Below are 25,425 nucleotides of genomic sequence, written 5' to 3'. Positions count from 1 at the left end.
TTTTAATTTAATTTTATTTTACTTTATTTTATTTTATTCCATTCTATTCTATTTTTTGAGACGGAGTCTCGCTTTTTCGCCCAGGCTAGCTTGCAATGGCACGGTCTCAACTCACTTCAACCTCCACCTCCCAGGTTCAAGAGATTCTCCTGCCTCAGCCTCCCAAGTAGCTGAGACTACAAGTACCCACTACCACTCCCAGCTCATTTTTGTATTTTTAGTAGAGACAGGGTTACACTATGTTGGCCAGGCTGGTCAATGTGGTGAAACCCTGTGTCTACTAAAAGACAAAAAAAAATTAGCCAGGCTTGGTGGCAAAGTGAGCTGAGATCACACCACTGCATTTCAGCCTGGCGACAGAGCAAGACTCTGTCTCAAAAACAAACAAACTAGGGGACATGGCCACAGGTACCCTGGAGATCACAGGCTGTGACCCACCAGTGTGAGCAGGCACAGAGAGGAAGACAGGAGGAAACATATCCAGTGCAATGGAAAGCCTTGGAGAGTTTGACGTGATGTGACTTGTATTGTTTCTCCTCTGCTCTCCTCTTCTCCCCACCCCTCCCCTCCCCTCCCCTTCCCTCTTCTCTGTTCTCTTCTCCTCTCCTCTCCTCTCCTCTCCTCTCCTCTCCTTTCTCTTCCTCTCCTCTCCTCTCCTCTCTTCTCCTCTTCTCTCTGCTCTTCTCTTTCTTTCTTTCTTTTTTTTTGACAGGGTCTTACTCTGTAGCCCAGGCTGTAGTACAGTGGTGCAATCATAGCCCACTGCAATCTTGAATTCCTGGGCTCAAGTGATCTTCCTCCTCAGCCTTCTGAGTCACTGGAACTACAGGCATGCGCCACTATACCCAGCTAATTTTTTTGTATTTTTAGTAGAGATGGGGTTTCACCATGTTGGCCAGGATGGTCTCGATCTCTTGACCTCATGATCTGCCCACCTCAGTCCCCCAAAGTGCTGGGATTACAGGCATGAGCCACCATGCCCAGTCTGAATCATGTTTTTAAAACCTCACTCTTTGGGGCTATGGGAGGGACTTATGATTTATTTCTTTATTTCTTTTCTTTTTTTGTTTGAGACGGAGTCTCGCTCTGTCACCAGGCTGGAGTGCAGTGGTGCAGTCTCGGCTCACTGCAACCTCTGCCTCCGGGGTTCAAGCAATTCTCCTGCCTCAGCCTCCTGAGTAGCTGGGATTATAGGCATGCGCCACCACACCCATCTAATTTTGTATTTTTAGTAGAGATGGGGTTTCTCCATGTTGGTCAGGCTGGTCTCGAACTCTCAACCTCAGGAGATATACCCACCTTGGCCTCCCAAAGTGCTGCGATTATAGACATGAGCTGCTGCACCCGGCCGGGACTGCTGATTTCTTGAGATGAGCCATGGTGGATGAAGGGTCACAGAAAGTGGACCCCTGGGGAGGATTCCTGAGTCGATGGCACTGCTGGACCTATAGACCCTGCTCTTCCCCTGCTTCTCACACTGGATGCAAGCATCCTGAGGAATATATCTCGTTGAAAGGACAGAGCCAGTTGCAATCAGCAGATATTGACATTGGTCAGTTCTAGTTTGTGTCTATTCTGCTGTCCCTATCTCAAGGTTTCCTCTTTCCATAGCACTTTGTCATGCAAAAAGGTTATGGAATGCTAACTACTTGCTCTGCTCAGTGGTAGAGTTGTAAAATAGGATCTAATAGGGAGAAATGAGCAAGCAGAGAAGTAGGGCACAAACAATCCCTGAAATGCTCATTACCCCACTTTCAGTAATGCTGAAATGGGGAAGGAACATGTTTTGCTGATATGATGATAGAAAAAGGAACTTATAAATAGGTTCGGCAGAGGAGAGGGGAACAGCTGTATGACTATGTCACATTGGAAGCTCCCTTGCAGAAGAGTGGCCTTGTTAGAAAGGGGGAGCCCCTGGAACCCAGTGGCTGATAACAGCAGCCAGTTCTTCCATTGGGCTAGTCAGACTTGCTGAACTAGAAGTCTGGGGAGATGAAAGTGACTTTTAAGGACATCCAGATGGGTTTCTTCTCAAATGTAAAAAAAAAAAAAAAAAGTGTCAAGTAGAACATTTTGGGCTGTAACCGAGTCTTTCTAATCAAAAGTACTTGAGACTTTGAAGTTTTGTACTTCGCTTAACAAGAAGTTAGCAGAATAGTCCTTGGATTGATTCAGTGGCTCAACCTGTCATCGATCCACTTCCAGAAGCCCACCCCGGCGGGGTGGGGTGGTAGAAGCCCTGACAGTCATACCCCAAGGACAGCAGGGCCGAGCAGTCTTCACCTCGGAGTCAGGCTAGGGCCTCTCTTCTCATCTTCCCCGCCCCCTCCCAAGGTTCTCATGCTGGGCTGGACTTGGGTGCCCATGTAGGAGGTCTTTATGTTCACCAACAGTGGGGAGGGATTCCGCATTGTGAAACACTGCTGAGAACAGTAAAAAGAGCCAGCATAGCAAAAAAAAAAAACACCAAAAACCACCATGACATTTTAGGCCACCTGGAATTAGTGCCTGTTCAGTCAGTGTCCAGGAGTCCCCGAAATGTCTGATTATTTTCTTTTTCCCAGCACACAGTGACCCTGGTGAAAGGCCATAGGTCCTTTGAGGAAGACTGGAAGAAAGACTGACAGTATAAATTTGGGGCTGTGTCCCAGGCTTCTTCCTGAAGGGGACCTGGTCTCTCCTCCATTTAAGGAGCTCTGGGCTTATAACCTGGCTTAATCCTGGGAATTGATTGCCTGTGACTCTGTTTTTATGCTTTGAGTTAGACTTTTGTTCACTTAACCTAGAGCTTTGCCACTGCACTCCATTCTGGACAGCAGAGGGAGACCCCGTATCCATCAATCAATCAATCAATCAGTCAATAAGTAAACCTGTTATTAGTTGAGGTCATGGACTTGGATTGATTCTTCTGCCATGGGTTGGCAGAGAGTAAGCACTTGCTAAATATCTACTGAACGGACAGATAGAGAGACAGATAAACAAAGGAGATATTAAAACATGGGCCCCAAGCTAGGAGCCTTTACTAGGTCAACACTAACCACTACACAGTCAACAGGAAAAAATGAAACTTACAACAGTAAAGCTGCACACAGTGAAAGTTTTTATTGATTAAATAATCAAATAAATCTCCTGGACAAAACATTAATCAGCAAACCAGGCGTAGTGGCTCCTACCTGTAATCTCAGCATTTTGGGAGGCCAAGGTGGGAAGATCACTTGGGCCCAGGAGTTCCAGACCAGCCTTGGCAACATGGTGGAACCCCATCTCTACAAAAATACAAAAATTAGCTGGGTGTGGTGATGTACACCTGTAGTCCCAGCTACTCAGGAGGCTGAGGTGGGAGGATCACCTGAGCTTAGGCAGCTCAAGGCTGCAATAAGCCATGATCATGCCAGTCCGGGTGACAGAGTGAGACTCTGTCTCAACAAAACAAAACAAAACATAAATTGGCAAATGCTTGACCACTGTCCATTCTGTTTTCTCTTCAGGAGTTCCAGCAGAGTATCAGGCTACTTGAACTCTTCTTTTGACCCTACCAATGTTTTCATCTTGTGTTTATGAATATAGGCTTTTAGACAGAATTACATCAGATTGATTATTTTTCACTGAAACTATTTACCAGAACAAATGCCATTAGGTTAGTTCAATACCTTTGATTTTCTACATATCCTATGAAAGCTATTTCCAACTTATGCATTTTCATTTAATTTGAACTCAATTATCTTCATCTGAAAAATGATTTTCAATATAAATTTTATGATTATTTGAGTCAACAATCAGTTTTAAATATCCATATCACAGCTTAATAATTATAGCTCTTGCCATTGTAAGTTATCTTTTGTGGTCTTTTTTTTTTTTGACACAGGGTCTCACCTCACTCTGTCAGGCTGGAGTGCAGTAACACAACCATGGCTCACTGCAGCCTCAACCTCCCAGGCTCAAGCAATCCTCCCAGCTCAGTCTCCCGAGTAGCTGGGACTACACGCGTGTGCTACCATATCCAGCTAATTTTTGTATTTTTTGTAGAAACGGAGTTTCACCATGTTGCCAAGGCTAGTCTTAAACTCCTGGGCTCAAGCAATCTGTCCACCCTGGCCTCCCAAAATGTTGGGATTACAGGTGTCAGCTACCGTGCCTGGCTTGTGGTCATTATTACTATCTTTTCTGAGATGGAGTCTTGCTCTGTCACCAGGCTGGAGTGCAGTGGCACAGTCTTGGCTCACTGCAACCTCTGCCTCTTGCATTCAAGCGATTCTCCTGCCTCAGCCTCCCGAGTAGCTGGGACTACAGACACACGCCACCATGCCCAGTTAATTTTTGTATTTTTAGTAGAGACAGTGTTTCATCACGTTAGCTAGGATGGTCTTGTTTTCTTGACCTCATGATCCACCTGCCTCATCCTCCCAAAGTGCTGGGATTACAGGTGTCAACCACTGCACCTGGCCTCAAGTCCACTTTTTCTGGGATGAATTTTGAAGATCTATACTTCATCAAGATTTTTTTGCTTGTTGGTTTCGCTCTTGCTGCCCAGGCTGGAGTGCAATGACGCTATCTCAGCTCATTGCAACCTCCACCTCCCGGGTTTAAGACATCCTCCTGCCTCAGCCTCCCAAGTAGCTGGGATTACAGGTATATGCCACTACGCCTGGCTAATTGTTGTATTTTTAGTTGAGACAGGGTTTCACCATGTTGGTCAGGCTAGTCTTGAACTCCTGACCTCAGGTGATCTGCCCACCTGGGCCTCACAAAGTACTGGGATTACAGGCATGAGCCACTGTGCCTGTCCAAGATTTTTTAAAATTTTCCATCAACTTTAAGTCAATAAGTAATTTCATTGTATATTATTTAGCCATTTTCAGGGTTTTTTGCTGATTATGTAGTGGGTACGAGTTTTTTTTTTTTTTTTTTTTTTTTTTGAGACAGGGTTTCACTCGGTCACCTAGGCTGGAATGCAGTGGCAAGATCATAACTCACTGCAGTCTTGATCTCCTGGGCTCAGTGATTCTCCCACTTCAGCCTCCTAAGCAGCTGGGACTATAGGTGCATGCCACCATGCCCCACTAATTAAAAACTTTTTTTGTGGAGATGAGATCTCCCTATGTTGCTAAAGCTGATCTTAAACTCCTGAACTCAAGAGATCCAAGATCCACTAGCCTCAGACCTCCAAAGTGCTGAGACTACAGGTGTGAGCCATGGTGCCCAGCCTGAAACACAGATTTCTTATCTTCTTTGAAATCAGTTTTGACTGACAAAGAGTCATTGTTCACAGTATATAGAGAGTTTCTGAAAATAAAGGAAGAAAGAACAACCCTTTAAATCACAATGAGATTTCAGGACATAGCTATTAGAACAGGTAGACTTAAAAAAAATAGTGATAACACCAAATGCTGATGAAGATGTAGAGAAATTGAATCATCATACATTGCTGGTGGGAATTTAAAATGGCACAGTCACTGTGAAGAATGGTTTGACAGTTGTTTTGTTTTTTTTTTTGAGACAGAGTCTTGCTCTGTCACCCAGGCTGGAATGCAATGGTGTGAGCTCAGTTCATTGCAACCTCTGCCTCTTGGGTTCAAGCGATTCTCCTGCCTCAGCCTCCCAAGCAGCTGGGACCATAGGCGTGCACCACCACTCCTGGCTAATTTTTGTATTTTTAGTGGAGCTGGGGTATCACTATGTTGGCCAGGCTGGTCTTGAACTCCTGACCTCAGGTGACCCACCCGCCTCAGCCTCCCAAAGTACTGGGATTACAGGCATGAGGCACCATGACTGACTGGCAGTTTGTTATAAAACTAAACATGTACTTATCATATGACCGAGCCATCATACTGTTGTGCATGTATCCAAGAGAAATAAAAACTTTTGTTCACACAAAAACCTATACATGAATGTGCTTAGTGCTTTATTTTATTCATAATAGAAAAAAAAAACTGGAAACAATTCAGATATCCTTTAATGAGTGAATGGCTAAACAGACTCTGGTACATCCATGTATGGAATACTACACGGTCATCAAAAAAATGAACTATTGATGCATATAATAATTTAGCTAGATCTCAAAGGCATTGTGCTTAATGAAAAGTCAATCTCAAAAGGTTACATTTTCTAAATGACAAAACCAGATAGATGACCTTATTAGTAGTTACCAGGGGACAAGAAGGGAGGGACTGCACAAGGGAGTTCCTTTGTAGTGCATGGATCAGTTTTGTATCTTGACTGTGGTGGTGGTACATGAATTTGTACATAAGAAATCTCACAGAATTATATACACACACATACACAAATGACTGCATGTGAAAAATGGTAAAAACTTAACAGAGTCTGTAGTTTAGTTAAAAATATTTTACTGGCCGGGCACGGTGGCTCACACCTATAATCCCAGCATTCTGAGAGCCCAGTGCAAGAGGATCAATTCAGCCCAGGAATTCTAGACCAGCCTGGGCAAAATAGCAAGACCCTGTCTCTATATGAAATTTAAAAATTAGACAGATGTGGTGGTGTGCATCTGTAATCCCAGCTACCCAGGAGGCTGAGGTGGGAAGATTGCTTGAGCCCAGGAGGTTGAGGCTGCAGTAAGCCATGATAGCATCAGTGCATTTCATCCTCGGCAACAGAATGAGAACTTGCCTCAAAAAAAAAATTACCAATGTAAATTTCTTTGTTTAGATATTGTACTACCATCATATAAGATGTCACTACTGGGGGAAGATCGATGAAGGGTACATAGGATTCTATGTACTATTTCACATTATTTGCCTCTGATTAAAGTATACTGTACCATATGGGGTATTTTTTTCCTCAAAATATAAAATCTGAGTAAAATCATGTCTCTTGAACTAAGTATTAATTTACAGCTAATACAGGGTACAGAGGAACAGAGATTTTTCAATACTACCTGCAATGTTTTATTTTTTTTTTAATGAAGTACTCTTGCAAAACATTAGGAATTAATAGAAATTTTCTATCTGTTGTTTTTTATTTTATTTATTTTTTGTTTTTTTGAGATGGAGTCTTGCTCTGTCACCCAGGCTGGACTGCAGTAGAGCAATCTTGACTCACTGTAACCTCTGCCTCCCAGGTTCAAGGGATTCTCATGCCTCAGCCTCCTGAGTACCTGGGACCACCACGCCTGGATAATTTTTGTATTTTTGGTAGAGATGGTGTTTCACCATTTTGGTCAAGCTGGTCTGGAAATCCTGGCCTCAAGTGATCCACCTGCCTCAGCCTCCCAAAGTGCTGGGATTACAGGCGTGAGCCGCTCTGCCTGGCCTATCGATTGGATTTTATGAACAGCAACATAAAACAACACAGGTATTTGGACAGAGCTTTGGCCTTTGTGGGGGCCCCAGCTTCCCAGCTTTTCCTTCTTGGAGGCTTTTCTGCCTCAGCCCTGCTCTCTGTACTGTTTTGCTTACCTAGAGTTTATTCTCTGAGAAGTGCTAGGTTGTTCCATTCTAAGACAGCTTCTCCTCCTGATCTTGTCCACTCTGCTCTACTCCACCCTGATATCCTTAAGTGACTCCTGCCAACATTTCTAGAACTTACTTCCTTAATAAAAAAACCAAAACAATACAAATGTAAACAAAATAAAACAAGACACAAATCTTTGTGCCTTGTTTGTCTCTGTGCAGAGCTTTAGAGTTGATGAGAAATTTACAATAGACTCTTATAAATGAAGTTATATGTCAGTATCTGCATTTTTCAGAAAGGTGAAATGACTTATACCCAAGGTCACATAGCTTAGTTTGGTACAAGGAGAGACTGGGAGGAGGATTGGAATTCAATTCTGTCTGGCTCTTCAGTCTCTGCCAACTCTATCCCACTAACTCTTCAACCTAACACATGATTAAAAATCACTGTCACAGGCACAAACCCTCAATCTTTGTCATTCCTCCCCATATGCCCTGCTCTTGTCCAGCTAATTGTGAGAGAGGTTCCTTACCTGGAACCTATCTGAGAGTATACAGAGAGAACTCAGGGACTCCATGATCTTGGATGGAAAAGTTATATCTTTACATTCATTTATATTTACAGAAATTGAGTATGTCCTCCAATTCTGAATATAAGTAACAAACTAAGGTCAAATTGCAGTACCACAGTACATGTGACTTTGTCACTAACAGAAATCACAGATGTTTTCATATCACATTACAATTGTTGCAGATATCTCAAAATATTATTTGTGTTCATCATTACTGTAAACTTTTGGCAGTCAAACTTAAACTGTCAGTGAAATCTTGTTATTTAATTTTTTTTTAGAGGCAGTGTCTCACTCTGTTTTGGAGTGAGGAGGCTGGAGTACAGTGGTGTGATCATAGCTGTTCGTAGGCTTGACCTCTCCGGCTCAAGTGATCCTCCCTTCTGGGTAACTGGGACCACAGGTGTGTGCCACCACACCCTGCTAATTTTTTTATTTTTATTTTTTATGGAGACAGTGTTTTGCCATGTTGCCCAGGCTGGTCTCCAACTTCTAAACTCAAGCGATCCTCATACCTTGGGCTCACAAAGTGTTGGAATTACAGGCATGAGCCCTTGTGAAGTTTACAGCACCTGGAGGAGAATGTGCTAGTGGTAACACTGTGCTTGGCCTGGTGTTTCTCCTGGGTTCCTGCAGCCCCTCGCTGTCTCCTGCCATGGCACAGATTACACTGGGATGTAATTGTGTCAGTGTATTCCTCTAGAGTGTGAGTTCCTTGGAGACAAAGCCATGCTTGAGTCTCCTTTAGAGCCCTGACACCAGCAAAATACCTGGTTAATACCTTAAGCTGAGTAAAAAATGAATAAATATTCAATGTTGTTCATCACCTTCCATGGGTCTATAGACCCCAGCTGGAGGAAACTCAGCTCTTCTGGGAATAAAAGCCCTTCAGTTCTTAATCTTTTTTGGGAAGGATTTCCCACCTTCTAGCTAAAATGAAAATTGGTGGCTCCCTCCTTCCCTCTCTCCTATCATTCAAACATCCATAACTCCAAAAACAAACAAACACTATCCCCTACTCCCTGACAAATCTCTCTTGTTCTCTGGACAAGGCAAAGTTATGAAACTCGTAGGTCAGGCACTGGATTTTCCATGAATGAACTCATTTCATCCTGTGAAGGAGATCATGTGAATCACATCTTACAATTTAGGACACAGAGGTCCAGTAAGGAGAAGTTATTTTTCTAGTGTCACAGCCTGTAAGTTACTCAGGTGGGGTATGAATCCAGGTCTGGCCTCTCTGTGTCTGTGCCCTTTGTATGACATCAGAGTTCTTCACACATTAATTAGAAGTGTTGCCTATCTCAAGAGACAAGGCAAGAACTAAGAGTTAAAAAGAGAAAAGGCACAGATTCAAAGACAACGGATGTTAACATCAATTTTCCACAGCTGCTGTTAGGGATGACAAATTAAATGGAACTGAATAACATTTACCAAAATAGGCTCCTCTGAATCTGTGGGCTTAAAATATTTGCTAATTATTCGATTTCATGGTTTCCAACTTAATTGGTGTATTAGTTCCTAAAGTTGCCTTAACAAATTACCACAAACTGGGTGGCTTATAACAACAGCCACCCAGAGAATAAAATGTATTATCTGACGGCTGTGGAGATAAAAGTCCGAAATCAAAGTGTTTGCAGGATTAGTTCCTTCTGCCGGCGCTGAGGAAGAATCGGTTCCATGACTTTCTCTTAGCTTCTGGTGGTGGCCAGTATTCTTGGCATTCCTTGGCTTGGGGCTTCCTGACTCTGATCTTTGCTTCCATTCTCGCCTAGCCTTCTTCTCTATGTCTCAGGCACAGAGCTTTTTCTTATGAAGACATCGGTCATTGGATTTAGGGATCACCTAAATCCAGGAAGATCTTATCGTAAGATCCTTTCTTAATTACATCTACTCAGACCAACTCTGGGCCACAGAGATGCATCAGACCACCTTGGGCCCTACTTTCAAATAAGGTCACATTCACTAATATGGGGGTTAAGACTCGTTCTTTTGGGGAGACATAATTCAACCTGCTACAAGTGATACACTTTATTTTTCAAGTTTATGAACTTGAACTATTTTATGTAAAGGATCCTTCTAAACTTAAACTCCAACCATTTCCCTCCAAAGAACATTCTGGTCTTTGTCCGTAACAATTCTCACTCTGTCAGCTCTTCATGACAGGCAAAGCATCTGTTACCTTAGTTAACTCTTTTATCTGCCCCAGGAGGTCTGCAAGGTTGCCCTTTTTTTTGTATGTGTGTGTGTGATAGGGTCTTGCTTTGTTGCCCAGACTGGAGTGCAGTGGTGAGATCTTGGCTCACTGCAGCCTCAACCTCCCGGGCTCAAGCAATCCTTCCTGTTCAGATTCCTAAGTAGCTGAGACTACAGATGTGCATCACCACACCCAGCTAATTTTTGTATTTTTTGTAGATGTGAGTCTCACTATGTTGCTCAGGTTGGTCTCAAACTCCTGGGCTCATGCAATCTGCCTGCCTCAGTCTCCCAAAGTGCTGGGATTACAGGTGTGAGCCACTGCACCCGGCCAGGTTGGCCATTTTACATATGAGGAAACAGTCATGGCCAGGGCAGTGATTTGACAGAGGAGACCCAGCTAGGAAGTGGCTGAGGCAGGAATTGAACCTATGATATCAAGGCTCTTTCCTTGTGTAGTTGCTGCTGTACAAGAGTTTCAGTGGTTGTAATCCATTCATGCAGACTCATTTGTGATTTACTGTTGCCTTTCACTTTATTTCATGTTTACTTTCCCCTTGTCATTCGAATTGATTATCTATATACTTATCATGTTAGTTGATTGATTCATTAATTCAACCACCATTTATTGAAACCCTACCCTGTGAGAAGCCCTGAGCTGGACTGAGCTCTGGGCCACAGAGGTGCATCAGACCACCTTGAGCCTTGTCTTTGGGGTCAGCATACAGACAACAATCACAGAGTGTGAGCAGGGCTGTGGGAGCCTAGAGCGGACCTCTAACCTAGCCAGAGTTCAGCAGAGGCTTCCTGATGTCTGAATTAGGTCTTGAAGGAGAAGTAGGATACAATTTTATGCCAATATTGGCTATTATAATTAAATATTAGGATGGGCATTTGATACTCATCTATTTATATTAGTGGTATGTTATTAGCTTTCTAACACTCTGGCAAGCAGGCATAGCAGGTCTATATAACAGCCTTCAGCATAAGCGGCAGTAACTTTCATTTGCCCAGTGTTGGGTTATTTACAAAACATTTTCACACGGGCCGGGCGCGGTGGCTCAAGCCTGTAATCCCAGCACTTTGGGAGGCCGAGGCGGGTGGATCACGAGGTCAAGAGATCGAGACCATCCTGGTCAACATGGTGAAACCCCGTCTCTACTAAAAATACAAAAAATTAGCTGGGCATGGTGGTGCGTGCCTGTAATCCCAGCTACTCAGGAGGCTGAGGCAGGAGAATTGCCTGAACCCAGGAGGCGGAGGTTGCGGTGAGCCGAGATCGCGCCATTGCACTCCAGCCTGGGTAACAAGAGCGAGACTCCGTCTCAAAAAAAAAAAAAAACAAAAAAAAACAACAACAAAAAAAACATTTTCACACTTCTTATCTCATTTGCTGTGAAAAAAACATCTTTGAGAGTGCTTTGTTTATACTCATGTGATTTCTCTTGTTTTAAGTCTTAGCTAAGCTGAAAAATTATATTTAATTTTCCAATAAGATAATTACAAAAGCTTTTAAATTAAATGAGATAACTTTGGAATTTATAATAATTCCAATTGCACTGAGGACTAAACCAAGGCCTGGTTCTAATCCTGGCGTGGCCGATCTCTTCCTCTCTCTGGGTCTCAGTTTCCTCTACCATAAAATGGGCATGTGAGGGATGTTTAAGCTGAAAGATTTAATGAGATAATGGATCCTAGACACCAGTATAGTACCTGTCTCTTTCAAGATCAGTTCTCCTAGCATTATCTCTAATGTCCATTTTTCTGTGATTCTAGAGCAATTCTTTTTTTTTTTTTTTTTAAGACAGAATTTAACTCTTCTCACCCAGGCTGGAGTGCAATGGTGCGATCTTGGCTCACTGCAAACTCTGCCTCCTGGGTTCAAGCGATTCTCCTGCCTCAGCCTCTCAAGTAGCGGGGATTACAGGCAAGCGCCACCATGCCCAGCTAATTTTTGTATTTGTAGTAGAGATGGGATTTTGGAATGTTGGTTGGGCTGGTCTCAAATTCCTGACCTCAGGTGATTCACCTGCCTCGGCCTCCCAAAGTGCTGAGATTAGAGGCATGAGCCATCATGCCCAGCCTAGAGCAGTTCTTGAAGTAAAGCCGACACATATGTGCCAAGGCTCCCAAAGAGATGCTTTGAGAGAGAGGTGGCAAAGAAGTGTGTTAACATAGCTGGGACAAAACCATTGCAAAGTACGAGTTAATCAGATAGTAACAGGCAAAGGATAGTGTTTTGACGCTGTCATTTTGACTCCAAGTTTGTTTTGATGGGGCTGCAGAAAAAAATTATGATAGAAATAATCAACACAAAATAAAACTTGACAATGGCTAAAGCTACACATGGTGAAATTTACTATGGATAAAAAAGCAAACTGAATGATGCCATCTTTGTTGGTAACACTGCACTCTGCAAAGTTGTCCCCTGGGAAAATTCTACTTGGAAATAATCAACACAAGATAAATCCAATGATGGTTCAAATTACTGTCAGGACAAGGTGGACTTGGTAGAAACAATGAGTAACAAAGAAATTTCATTATAACTGACTACTAATCAGTAAAAATTGATAAAATAAAACTAACAAATCAAATTTTTTCTTGTAAAATTCATATAGAATATATCTTTTTAAAATTTTTTTTAGAGACAGAGACTTGCTCTGTCACCTAGGCCTGAGTGTTTTGGTACAATCACGGCTTAATGTGGCCTGGAAATCTTGGACTCAAATGATCCTCTCACCTCTGCTTCCTGATCAGCTAGAACTTACAGGTGCGTGCCACCACACCCAGCCAGTTTTTATTTAATTTATTTATGTTTTTGAGATGAAGTCTTGCTCTGTTGTCCAGACTAGCGTGCAGTGGCATAATCTCTGCTCACTGTAGCCTCTGACACCCAGGTTCAAGTGATTCTTGTGCCTCCACCTCCTGAGTAGCTGGGACTACAGGTGTGTGCCACCACACTTGGCTAATTTTTTGTATTTTTAGTAGAAACAGTTTCACCATGTTGGCCAGGCTGGTTTTGAACTCCTGACCTCAAGTGATCCGCTTGTCTTGGCCTCCCAAAGTGCTTGGATTATAGGCGTGAGGCACCACGCCAAGCCCAATTCTTCTATTTTTTGAAGAGATGGGGGTCTCACTATGTTGTTCAGGGTGGTCTTGAATTCCTGGCCTCAAGGGATCCTTCTGTCTTGGCCTCCCAAACTGCTGGGCTTATAGGCATGAGCCACTGTACCGAGCTGCTAAAGAATATACCTTGATAAAAATTCAGTATAGAAAAATATCTTTAAAAGTTATAAATCACTTAACTGTGCTATAGCAAAAATTTATCCAGGAATTAAATTGGTTTAATAGAGTTAATTTCTTTAAAACTTTCATAAATTCATTAATGTTGATATAATTCAGAGTTGAAAGTTTACATGCCATGATTTTGCAGGGATTTGGAGAGAGAATTCTCAAATGGTTAGATGAAAGGTTTGGACTGTAAGTGGCATTTTACAGTCTTCAAAGCACTTTTATACCCATTGTTTTATTGGATTCTCCTAATAACCTTATGAGGTGGCAGGGCAGGCAGGGCCCATTCCTTCCATTTTGTGGATGTATTATAGACACTGAGATTTTGAAAAGTTAAGGGACTTACTAAAGGTCACCCATCACGTTCATGGCAAGGTCTAATTTAGGATCTGATTCCCAGATTACTAGTCCAGTAAGCTTCTCATATCTATTTATTCTCCTAACTCAGATAATGCTTTACTTGCTGGATAGACCAGAACCCTTCTAATTTTGACCGCCCAGCCCCTACTTTTTGCCACTAGGAGAAAGAAGTGGGGAAATGGAAGAGAAGAAGTGCAGATGGGGTTTAGAAGAGGGCAAGGTCAGTGTAACACTACGAAGGGACTTGTTTGTCACATAGCCAACATATGCTAGGTATCTTTCTCATTATTCTCAGAAAAGGGAGAAGGGGGGCTGAGATTTTAAGGCTGTGAGAATAGGATGTAAAGGGAGATAGGCAGTCTGGAAAAGACAGTGCCAGATGTATTTGAGGACTGTGAGTCCTGAGGTACAGGAGTCTAGCTACAGTGAGGTGGGGTGAAGCTAGAGAGGCTGCAGCAGGATGGGGACTGTCATCCTCTGAGCTAAGCAACCTGGGATTTTTCCTATAGGCCTATAGTAGAACTAAAGTGTCCTGGTACTTCTTATAGAACACCAAGGAAAATGGCATATAAAATTGAAAATATCAAGTCCTGCTGGGCGAGTGGCTCATGCCTGCAATCTCAGCACTTTGGGAGGCTGAGGTGAGCAGATCACTTGAGCCAGGAGTTTGAGACCACCTTGGGCAACATGGTGAAACCCTGTCTCTATAAGAAAAAATAAAAAGAAAGAAAAAGAAAAATTAGCCAGACATGGTGATACCTGTAGTTCCTGGTACTTGGGAGGATGAGGTGGGAGCATCACCTGTAACCAAGGAGTCACTGCTGCAGTGAGCTGTGATCATGCCATTGAACTTTCGCCTGGGCAACAGAGTGAGACTTTGTCTCTCTCTCTCTTTTTTTTTTTTTTTTGAGATGGAGTCTCGTTCTGTTGCCCAGGTTGTAGTGCAGTGGCATGCTCTTGGCTCAATGCAACCTCCACCTCTAGGGTTCAAGCGATTCTCCTGCCTCAGACTCCTGAGTAGCTGCGATTATAGGTGCACATCACCATGCCTGGCTAATTTTTGTATTTTTAGTAGAGACAGGTTTTGACCATATTGGTCAGGCCGGTTTAGAACTCCTGACCTTGTGATCTACCCACCTTGGCCTCCCAAAGTGTTGAGATTACAGGCGTGAGCCACTGGACTCTGTCTCAAAAAATGAAAAAAGAAAAAACATCAAGTTAAACAGAGCTTAAAGAAAAAACATTGTTAAATCAAAAATAATCTGATAATACATTCTGTATTCTAGAAGAGCGGGACATAGGTGTCAGAAGAACAAAAAAACTTAAATGCAAGACATATATTCAGGCTACAGACCATGCTTTGTGTAGGCAGAGTTTCACAGATCCTTTACAATGACTGTTCCTCTCTCTTCACTCCCTCTCCCCACCATGATCTCTGGTTCACAGATTAGAAACCACTGCTATAAGAATTCAGATATAAGGAAAATCAGTGTGTCTAAAATAAGTTCTAGGGAAGGTAGCACTTTGGCTTCAGTTTGAAGAATGAGTAAGAGAAAAGGAGAAAATGGGTGTGGAAAGACCAGAAAAGCACAGATTTTGAGAAGAGGCATTGAAAATTGAGAAAATTCTCCCTTCCAACTTTATGAATAGGAAGTGACCACTATTATTTGTTTTAATAATGGAACTGTTGAGCTCAGATACAAACCAGGCAGGCACAGTGCTGAAGCACGAATAAGGCAATGAGAAGCGTGGAAAGTGTCTAGGCAGAAAAGAAAGGTTGGAGTTGAGGCCAGGAGTTTGAGACCAGCCTGGGCAATATAGTGAGATGACGTCTTCTCCAAAAAAAAAGTTATGTGTTTTAAACAATTGAAACAATATGAAAATAAAAATTGCAGCCGGGGGGTGGCTCACACCTGTAATCCCAGCACTTTGGGAGGCAGAGATGGGCGGACCACGATGTCAAGAGATAAGAACATCGCGGCCAACATGGTGAAACCCCATCTCAACAAAAATACAAAAATTAGCTGGGCGTGGTGGTGCACACCTGTAGTCCCAGCTACTCGGGAGGCTGAGGCACGAGAATTGCTTGAATCCTGGAGGCAGACGTTGCAGTGAGCCAAGATCGTGCCACTGAACTCCAGCCTGGCGACAGAGCAAGACTCCATCTCAAAAAAATAATAATAATAATAATAATTACGTGCAATCTGACACCCTTTCCTTCAAGATAATAATTGCTAATATTTTGGGGAACCGCTTTCCTGAAATCTCTCCATGCTTATAGGATATTGTGTCAAACCTCACATAAATTGAACCCGTCTAGACATGCTGTTTTGTAATCAATTTTTTCCCTAAAAAATAAATTGTAAATAGCTTTTCACGTCAATAAATAGATCTATATAATCATTTTAAATGGTTCCTTAGTATTGCACTGGATGTATACGTTACACTTTATTTAAGCAGCACCCTATTGATGAACATTTACTCCCCCCCCATAATTAATTACCTAATATAACAACTTTGTGCGTTAATCTTTTCGAAATTGTTCGATTATCTTTTTTAAGGTAAATTCTTAAAAGTAATGAAGCTGGGTCAAGAAGTATGCCCTTTGTACGTTTGGATTCAAGTTGCCGAATTGTCCTCAAATTTGCAGGGAGACCCGCGAGGAAGCTCCGGCATTAGTTCTGGTGAGAGACAGCTGCAACGGAGATGGCGAGGGATGAATATAATCATAGGTGATCTAGCCCATCAAGGCCCATCCTCGGTGGGCTGGCATATTCCTTCCCTTTTTCCTCTCTTTCACTTCTTTTTCTTAATATGGAGGAAGAACCAAGAACTTCATCTCCCAGCATTTCGCAGGCAACACACTCCCTGGGAAGTGTAGCACCGGGTCTGAGAAGGGTCGGAAGGAGGGTGGGACGCTGAGAGGCATGCTGGGAGGTGTAGTCGAGAGAGAGGAAGAGAGACTGAGAGCGAGAGACGGAGGAGAGGGAGTGTGTGTATCTATGCAAAGAAGATGGAGACACTGCGAACACTGCCCCTCGGGGATGGGGGCTCAGGCGACCTGACTTTCCTCACAGGTGGTCTTTGAGTCTACAACATCTGCCAGCGGATGGTTGGCTTTATTCCATTGTCCGTGACCGGAGAGGGCGCGGCCCCTCTGTACCGGGCTCGAGGCGGGAGGCGCAGGCCGCGCTCAGTCCAAAGCAGGGCATGCCGGGAGTTGTAGTCCGGGCGCTCTGAGGCTGTGGGACGTGTCGCGGCGCCGCGCCGGCTCCTCCTTCCCCGCCCTTCTCAGGGGTCCCCCGCCTCCTCCCTCCGCCTCCTCCTCCCTCGCCCGCAGCCGAGCGTCCCCTCCCCCCAACCCGTCGGGCTCCTCGGCGGCTACTGCAGAGGATTCAGAGCCGAGTCACTGAGGAGGAGGAGGCTCCGGTCCCCGCGCGCCATCCTCCACCCTACTGGACACGGGCGAGGGAGCGAGAGCGTCGCCGCCGCAGCCTTCGGAGAAGACAAGGGCATCGCCGCCTCAGCCGCCACCGCCGCTGTTTTCGCCTGCAGCTGCTAGCCGGTAAGGAGACTCCCCCCGCCGCCCGGTCCGCTCGTCCTGAGCCTGGGCAGGTTGTGCTGGCGAGAATGAGAGTGGGGGCTGCCAAGCCCCCGCGCAGGTTGGGGGGAGGGGGTTGAGGTAGCGATGGAACAGCGGGCTGGCGGGGGAGACTTGCCCAGACGCTGGCTGGGGGTGGGGTGAGGGTGGGACCCAAGCAGGTTGGGGGGCGGGCGACGAGGGAGGAGGACTTTTGATGGAGAATAATCCAACCTGGGACCGGAGAGTGGGGTGGGGGCTTCGGATTGGAATTCGGGATGGTCTTGGGGCGAGGTGGAAGAGGATGGCTTCTAATGGGGGAGGGGACTGAATGAGGGCGGTGATTTGGGGTTGGCCTGGAGCAGTTGACAGCTTCGAATCTGAGCTGGGGTGAGGGGTAGGAGAATGATTTCAGTGGAGAGTGAGTAGCAGATACAGGATAGGACCTGTATCTGGTTGGATAGGACCCTGCGGAGTGTTAATTCAGGAGGGTGGAATTGGGGTGGACCTGGAGCAGGATGATGGAGGTAGCAGGAGCTGGGGATGAGGGGCTTGGCAGGTGTTGAGACCTGAGCTTGAAGTGGGTGTTTGTTATCTGGGGCTGGTGGAATTTGTGGAGACTTACGGAATAGCATGGGTTAGGATAGAGCAGAGAAGTGCAATTTGGGGGTTTCCTGGGGTGGGCTGATCGAGGTTGGAATAGGAGTTAGTGGAGGTGGGACATTCAATGAGGGGAGTGTGATGGTGAGCTGGCAAGAAGGGGTCAAATTGGAAGTCAGGTCTGAAATGGGAGAACAGGGATGGAAATGGAATGAGGGGCACAGTGGGTTGGATTTAGGATCTTTCAATCACTGGAAAGGGCATGGTGGCTCCTTGGTTGCAGGGTCAAGGCAGAGGGCACATAAAACATCCCTGGGCTGTATTCATTGAAAGAACAGCGGCAGGTGGTGAGCAAAGTTGGGGGATGGTATCTTGAAGAAAATGTCCCTTGGCCAAGGTGGCAGAGGGAGTTTGGAGAAGGACTTTCAGAGATGAGCTGGTAGGCCTGGAGAGATGGTTACTGATGGTGAAGTGGCACAGGGCAAATTTAAGGAGTGGGAGACCTGGTATGGATGGGGCAGAGAGGATGGAGAGGGACAGTGAGCTGTGGTGGGGAGGGGGAAGTGGATTGGATATTTTGGATGTGAAGGTTTGGGATGACCTCCAGGAGACCCGTGAGGGTTAAGGGTTGGAATACTTAAATGGACAGCTTTGGTGGCTGTGGTTGGGGGAGAGGCAGTAAGGCTGTTAGAGGGGACTTTGCAGCAGAGACAGAAGAGACCTACTCATTCTTAGGGGCCATTTTAAGCTGTTCGTTTGATCTTTTTGTTTGTTTTATTTATATTAGTATAATTTGGAAGTCAAGTCAGCCCAAAGGGTAAAGTTGAAAGGGACTTTAGTTAAGGTAGAATTAAGGAGGGGAGGGTGTCTTCTGTTATTTGTAGATCATAAAAAGACAGTTGGGGGAAAAAAGCATACTTCCAAACTAAAGGCGGGGAGAAGATAAACTGGAATGTAATAGGTATCTTTCTGTTTGATGTCTTTGCCTTCTCCTTTCCCCTATCCTCCCGGTGTGTTTAAAAACTATACCTGGAATTTGAAATTTAAATAGATTTGGTGAGCTTGAGATTGTTAAGGGTGCATTCCTTGCATGAGAACTAATGAGTGAGCCTGAAAAATCTGAGGCTGAATTTATTTTGTAGGTAGGCAACATGCACATAGGCCAAAAGAGCTTGGGCCTTTTTTACCCCCTCTTAAAATTAGCAGGTTGAATTGATTGCTTGAAGATGCCATTTGTTAGTGTCCTGGTTTGCAAGGCAATTAGGCCCATCATTGTATTGCAGGCTAATAATCCTGAGATGAGTCTTGGCACCACTGCTTTATGTAAACAGAGAGAAGACAGGAAATATGGAAATGTCATAAATATTCATTGGTGAGATGGTTTGGTACTGATGGAGTTTTTCATATGATTGTTTTTTGGCATTGATAAGATTTAAAATAATTGGATTGTATTTCTAAAGATTGAATTTTCTTCCAAAGGAATTCAGGTGATCAGAATTCTGTCAGATGTGAATAAATAAAGCATATTGAGTCATTTTTATTTTTTTAGGGAATGATGTTGATGTAGGTGCATTGTATTAACTAGAGAAACAGTATCTCCATCTATTCATCAGAAATTCGATTTAAACCTTAATGATATGCTCATTCTTATGGCAGAATAGTGATAATGGAAGGTACAGAGGAGTGTAAATGGAGGGAACATCTTTAGAGAAACAGTTTTCTGGACCTAATTGCATTAACTGTGATGATATATTAAACATAAAGTGGCTGTTGATTAGAGCTCAGACTGAAAAAAAGTGAGGAGGGATGTAAAGAAGACAAAATTGGCACCATTGGGATCGAAATAATTCTTTTTGTTTTTGTTCAAGCTTCAGAGTTTAGCTCACAAACAAACCATTTTCCTTGGCTTTCACAATTGAGCACATAAAAATATCCATTTAGAATACTTTTTTTTAAGCTCCAAAATGGGCAGAATGGTGGAAAGTTGGACTTATCCTTTGAATTGAAAGTGTTTTGTAATAAAGAAGCTTTCTGTATTACAATAAAAATCAGGTTTGAGCAGTTACCTGTAATTCAATGAGACTGTAATCTAATGCAAGCATTTCTCTCTAACTTTACTCTGGGGTCTAGACGTTGTTTTTGCAGATCTGCAGGCTTGGTCTAGGGGTGAGATATTTATATTAAAGCTCTAGCTTTTGAAAGCTCAAAATGAAAAGTAATTGCCTGGGAGAAATGTGCTGATGGATTTTTTTTTTTCCACAGCGTGGTCACCTGTGCAGTAGTAATGTTTTTGTATCTTTACCTCATTTGATCCTTCAGATACCCTGGTGAGAAGAGAGCAGATGGAGGTATTGGTAGACAGAAGCCTTGGTGGAATGAATAGCCCATGAGTTTAGGAGTCAAGAGTCCCGGATTCAAATCTCAGTTCTACTACTTGAAAGCTGAGTGATTACAGTTAAGTCATTTAAAACCTTTCATATGGCCAGGTGAGGTGGCTCATGCCTCTAAGTCCCAGCACTTTGGGAGGCTGAGGTGGGTGGATCGCTTGAGATCAGGAGTTTGAGACCAGCATGGCCAACATGATAAAACCCTGTCTCTACTAAAAATACAAAAATTAGCCAGTCATGGTGGTGGGCATCTGTAATCCCAGCTACTTGGGAAACTGAGGCAGGAGAATCGCTAGAACCCAGGAGGTGGATGTTGCAGTGAGCCAAGATCATGCCATTGCGCTCCAGCCTGGGCAACAAGAGCAAAACTGTTTCAAAAAAAAAAAAAAAAAAAACCCAAAAAACAAACCTTTTATATCCAGTGGTAATGATTGCACAGCATTGTGAACATGCTTAATACCGCTGAATTGTACACTTCAATTTGGTTAAAAAGGTAAAAATACACACACGCACAGACCTTAAAAACCAAAAAAACTAGCCAGGCACAGTGGCTCACACCCATAATCCCAGACTTTGGGAGGCTGAGCCAGGAGGATTGCTTGAGCCTAGGAGTTTGAGAACAGTCAGGGCAACATAGGGAGACCCTGTCTCTACAAAAAATAAAAAAATTAGCTGGTGTGATAGCATATACCCGTAGTCCCAGATACTCAGGAAGGAGGTGGGAGGATTGCTTGAGCTAGGGAGGTCAAGGTTGCAGTGAGCCATGATCTTGCTTCTCTTTACTACAGTCTGGGTTACAGAGTGAGACCCTTTCTCAGAATCAAACTTTCATACTTCAGAAGGCTGTCAAGGGGAGCAAACCAGTTCATGTACTGAAAACACTGTATATATATGAAATATCTATTCACTATTGTGAATAGAATGTCTGCTAAGTGCCAGGGGAAATGAAAATGAACAGAAAGCAGTTGTCAAGGAGCTTTCAGTGCCATGGGAAAGATAGATAATTTAAATATGGTGAGAAAAGTGAGGCAAAATGCTGTGGTTAAGTGCTATGGTTAAGTATGGGTTTTGAAGTCTGTCTTACTACTACTTACTACTGCTGTGTGACGTTGGGCACAATGGGCTCATCTATAAAGTGGGGATAATAGAATTAAAATCACAGGATTGTTTTGAGGGTTAAATAAGATAATCAATGTGAAGCATTTAACACTATATGTTATGTAGTACACATTAAAAAAATATTAGTTGTGGCTATTATTGTTAGAAAGATAGGCATTATTGTTAGAAAAATATTAGTTGTGGCCATTATTGTTAGAAAGATAGGCATTATTGTTAGAAAAATATTAGTTGTGGCCATTATTGTTAGAAAGATATGTTGAATAGCCTTGTGTGCCCTGCCAAAGAGTTCTTAGTATTGTGGTATTTATTAATAAGGTATTCTTTGTATTATGATCTCTTGCATATTTGGATGTTTACAGTCTAGGAACTTTAAACAGTTTTTTAAATGCCAGGCAAAGTCCTAAACAGACGTTAGCTGTTAGCTTCCTCATTAATCAAATAAGAAGAAAAATTATGCTCTGAGAGGTTAAATGACTTAAGGTTACACAGTAAGTAAGTGGAAAAGTCTGGGTTACAGCCTCCAAATTCTCATTTGTCAACCCCATTTATATCTTTTTTTTAAGTTGCAAAATAAGTCCTATGTATGAAAGTATGTTTAACATAAACCCACAATTTAAAGAATAACAAATTGAAGACTTTTCTACTTGTTACCCAGCTTAACAAAAGATTTCTACTACCTTTAAAGTCTCTTGTGAGGTCCTACCTGATTGAATCTCCCACCTTCTCTCTCCCTCAGAGGTAAAGAGTTTCCTAAATTTTATGTGAATAATTTCTTTGCTTTTCTTTATAGTTTTACCGAATATGTGCATATCCCTAAACAGTGTAGTTTGTTTACCTTTGCAACTATTTATAAATATAATTATAGGGTAAATATTCTGACTTGCTTTATTCTTATTTTTTAACTTTAAAAAAATTTTATTTCTTCCACCATTAAATAATGTCTGCTCATGATAGAAACTAGAAATTACAAAAAGTAAAAAGAAGCAAAAGTATCGTTTTTAGTCCCATTCCCCAGTAATATACATATGTCTATAATATATATAATATAAATATATATATATTTAGAGACAGGGTCTCACTATATTGTCCTGGTCAAGTGATCCTCTTGCCTCGGCCTCCGAAAGTGCTTCCAAATGCAGACATGTGCCATCATGCCTGGCTGGCAAATGCTTTTTGTAGAAAATATTTTATGCCACATGTGGCCTCTATTGTTCTTTCTCCTCCCTTTCACTCCTCTTCCCTTTTGTCTTTCTTTCTCCCCATTTTTCTCCTTCTGCCAGCCCTTCCTCTTGCTTCTTCTCCCCATTCCTTCTTCTCCCACCCCTTCTCTTTCTCCTCCTTTTTATGTGGTTTTAAGAATGTAAAAACTCAGGCCGGGCGCGGTGGCTCAAGCCTGTAATCCCAGCACTGTGGGAGGCCGAGGCGGGTGGATCACGAGGTCAAGAGATCGAGACCATCCTGGTCAACATGGTGAAACCCCGTCTCTACTAAAAATACAAAAAATTAGCTGGGCATGGTGGCGCGTGCCTGTAATCCCTGTGACTCAGGAGGCTGAGGCAGGAGAATTGCCTGAACCCGGGAGGCGGAGGTTGCGGTGAGCCGAGATCGCGCCATTGCACTCCAGCCTGGGTAACAAGAGGGAAACTCCGTCTTAAAAAAAAAAAAAAAAAAAAAAAAAAAAAAGAATGTAAAAACTCACAGGCTGTACAAAAATAGGCCATAGGCGGGCCATAGCTTGCTAACCCCTGGTATATTAACAGAATCAACTCAAAGTTATAGAATATTGAAGAGCAAAGAGACTAAATTAAGTTCATATTTCTTGCTTTATTTTGTTAAATTTAGTTCCTTGGGCAGTTATGCATGTCTTTAGCATCAAAAAACAACTGTGTCAAATTTTTTTGTCAAATTACACTTATCTAAAAGTTTAACATTTTATTAAATGAGCCATTAGTCTCTGTGTGAAGACAGTTAGAAAACCTTAGTTTATAAAGTTCCAATACACCACCTTTTCCTGCCAGTTAGGCAGATGTCTGGGTCCTTTCAGAATATGCCTATTTTATGATGATATAGGTTGTGCTTTTTCTTAGATAGAGACATTTTGAAGGAATCCTGAAATTATGTATTTTTCACAGTAAACTTCAATACTTGGGTGACTTGAGACTATGATCTTGATTTGCCTTCTGATCATGTTCCTCAAGCTTGATGATTTCTGCTAATGCTCATATTTCTTTTCTAGCCTCTGTTTTTATAATTTTCTTAGTATTTTAGTTTTTAGTTGCTTCCTCTGTCTTTTCTTTTGTGTCTTTCTCTGTCTTTTCTTTTGAATTGATAGCAAATGTCTCTATCAGTAAATAAAAATTATGCTATTTATACTTACGCAAATATAATGAGACTGTTTTGTTTGATCTGTAGTTCTTAGGTTGGTCATGTGGTACTGTTTTCATTTTAAGGTTGCAGAAATTAAGTATCTAAGAGGGTAGCTGTGTGCAGTGGCTCACACCTGTAATCCCAGCACTTTGGGAGGCTAAGGTGGGAGGATCACTTGAGCCCAGGAGTTCAAGACTAATCTGATCAACATTGTGAGATGCAGTCTTTACACAAAATAAAAAAATTAGCTGGATGTGATGGCATGCACCTGTGTTTCTAGCTTTTTTTTTTTTTTTTTTTTTTTGAGACAGAGTTTCACTCTTGTTACCCAGGCTGGAGTGCAATGGCGCGATCTCGGCTCACCGCAACCTCCGCCTCCTAGGTTCAGGCAATTCTCCTGCCTCAGCCTCCTGAGTAGCTGGGATTACAGGCACGTGCCACCATGCCCAGCTAATTTTTTGTAGCTTTAGTAGAGACGGGGTTTCACCATGTTGACCAGGATGGTCTCGATCTCTTGACCTCGTGATCCACCCGCCTCAGCCTCCCAAAGTGCTGGGATTACAGGCGTGAGCCACCGCGCCCAGCCGTTTCTAACTATTTTAGAGGCCGAGGTGGGAGGATCACTTGAGCCTGGGAATTTGAGGCTACAGTGAGCTATGATCATACCACTGCCCTCTAGTGGGGGCAAGACTATGTCTCAACAAATAAATAAATAAATAAAAAGATTCAAGATGGTGATTTGTGTCAGGCCTTAAGAAGGGAGTTCTTAAGGAAAGACAAAAGGTACCTAACATTTGAGTATCTATGGCAGGCAATATGCTGGGTGCTTTCTCTTCCTTACAGATAGAATTTAATTCTCATATTTCTACTGTATGAGGAATTGTGACCATTTTACAGAAGAAGAAACTGAAGCAACTGAGGCATATAGTGATTAACTAGTTTGCATTTGTTTACATAGCTAGAAAGAGAAGGTTCCTATTAAAAAACCTGATCTGCCTTGCTTCAGAGCCATTGTTCTTTTTGTTGTACTGCATGTAAGTCTTCCTGTTTTTAAACTGTTAAATCAGCAGTCTTTTTTTTTTTTTGAGACAGAGTCTTGCTTTGTCTCCCAGCCTGGAATGCAGTGGTGCAATCTTGGCTCACTGCAACCTCCTCTTCCCGGGTTCAAGCAATTCTCCTGCCTCAGCCTTTCAAGTAGCTAGGACCACAGGTGTGTGCCATCACACCAGGCTAATTGTTTGCATTTCTGGTAGAGCTGGGGTTTCACCTTGTTGGCCAGGCTGGTCTCAAACACCTAACCTCAGATGATCTGCCCACCTCAGCCTCCCAATGTGCTGGGATTATAGTTGGGAGCCACCATACACAGCCTAAATCAGTAGTTTTCAACCTGCTTAAACAGGTAGTATCTGGCTGCTCTTTAGAGTCATCTGAGGAGCTGTTTAAAAAAAAGATGAATCAGTTCTACTCTGGACCAGTGTTAACAAAACTTCTGTAGGTGAGCATAAGGCAGATGTGTATATATTCATATAGAAAATATACATTAAATT

At 42.9% G+C, this 25,425-nt stretch overlaps 1 protein-coding gene across 6 annotated transcripts in view; it reads left to right on the top strand.

Moving 5' to 3' along the window:
• Positions 1 to 16,776: 16,776 nt before the first annotated feature.
• FAM168A (family with sequence similarity 168 member A) overlaps positions 16,777 to 25,425 on the top strand; it is a 179,039-nt gene continuing 170,390 nt past the window's right edge. For 4 of the 6 annotated variants that reach the window (XM_032259014.1, XM_032259016.1, XM_032259010.1 and 1 more), the window contains exon 1: positions 16,777 to 17,390. The gene's annotated coding sequence lies outside the window, so the exon portion shown is untranslated. Of the gene's footprint in view, positions 17,391 to 20,324; positions 20,460 to 25,425 lie in introns of all 6 variants that reach the window. The other 2 variants (XM_032259011.1, XM_032259012.1) reach the window with 1 other exon arrangement.

This window comes from Sapajus apella, unplaced genomic scaffold (assembly GCF_009761245.1).
Source record: "Sapajus apella isolate SASKATOON/1434 unplaced genomic scaffold, GSC_monkey_1.0 scaffold106, whole genome shotgun sequence".
NCBI classification, from domain to species: Eukaryota; Metazoa; Chordata; class Mammalia; order Primates; family Cebidae; genus Sapajus; species Sapajus apella.
The sequence above is the reverse complement of the archived record's forward strand: the minus strand, read 5'-3'. Positions and strand labels throughout refer to the sequence as shown.